Below are 1,104 nucleotides of genomic sequence, written 5' to 3' on the forward strand. Positions count from 1 at the left end.
CTCCGGGTACCCTGGTGGAGCTGCCCCAGGCTGCTTGGGATGGCAGCTCCAGGACCTGGAGGTTTGGCTTCAGAAAGTGGGCGCTGGCACTGCCTGCCTCTCCCCGGGGGCCACATCCTGCCTGCCTGGCCGGGGGCAGGGTCCTGGGAGTTGGCACTGCCTTGTCCCCGCTCCCAGCGCTTTCCGTGTACCATGGGTGGCTTTGCAGAGCCAGGCTTCTCGGCGGAGCTCGGGCTTGGTGCTGGCCAGGCTGCTCGGCCAGACTGGCCCCAGCAGAGCGGGGGGAGCGCCCGCGGCCGCTCCCTGCCGGCTGGGAGAGCAGGATCCCCTGCCCTTTGTGGGGGGCCCAGGCCATAAATGCACCTTTACATCTCACCCGTGAGGTCAGACGAGTCCACAAGGAAAACATGTGCTGCGAGCGAGAGGGGCCTGCATAATGGCTCCATTCAGCAGGGCCGCAGGGCGCTGGTGCCCCCTCCTCAAATTACAGGCTGAGTTTCCGAAGGAGGCATTTCACGAGCCAGAGCGGCCGCAGCTCCCGGCCCTGTGCCATTCCTCGGCAGGGGAGGATGCGAGGAGCGGTCCCTCCTCGGCTGCCCGCTATCTGCCCAGCTGGTTGCCAGCAAAACCGCCACCGTGTCCCAGGGTGGCAGAGGGGACGTGGTCAGTGTGTGTCCCCCGCCCCACTGCCAGTATCCTGCCCCAGGTGCTGGGGATGGGGTACCTGGGTGCTCCCCCTTGCCCAGGGACACCCCATCCCCACCGGGTGGAGGTGGGGGAGATGCTGCATCCAGCGCCGCAGGGCTCAGGCTCACTCCCTGTGCCACCCATGAGTGCTGTGGGGTGCGCAAGAGGCACTTGCCGGTGAGCAGGACGGGGTGTATGGGATGGGTGGGTGGTGGTGTCTGTCCTCCCCTGGCCAACAGGGCCCGGAGGCAGCCTAGGAGCCAGACAAGGTGGGGAGGGGATGGTCCCGAGGAAGCTGACATGATGTATACCTCGGTTTTCACCCCTCACCCTCCTGCAAACCCTTCTTCCCTCCCCACCCGCACGCCTGGCACCCACCCCCATCTTTGCTGTGCTGCTCCCCTCGGCAGGAAGGGC

General features: G+C 66.8%; 1 protein-coding gene across 1 annotated transcript in view; it reads left to right on the forward strand.

Annotated features, from left to right (window-relative positions):
- LOC104129948 (proline dehydrogenase 1, mitochondrial) overlaps positions 1 to 813 on the forward strand; it is a 15,122-nt gene extending 14,309 nt beyond the window's left edge. Inside the window, exons 12-13 of the transcript XR_004842521.1 lie at positions 229 to 238; positions 803 to 813. The gene's annotated coding sequence lies outside the window, so the exon portion shown is untranslated. The remainder of the gene's footprint in view (positions 1 to 228; positions 239 to 802) is intronic.
- Positions 814 to 1,104: the final 291 nt, after the last annotated feature.

This window comes from Egretta garzetta, unplaced genomic scaffold, assembly GCF_000687185.1.
Source record: "Egretta garzetta isolate BGI_Z169 unplaced genomic scaffold, ASM68718v1 scaffold7, whole genome shotgun sequence".
NCBI classification, from domain to species: Eukaryota; Metazoa; Chordata; class Aves; order Pelecaniformes; family Ardeidae; genus Egretta; species Egretta garzetta.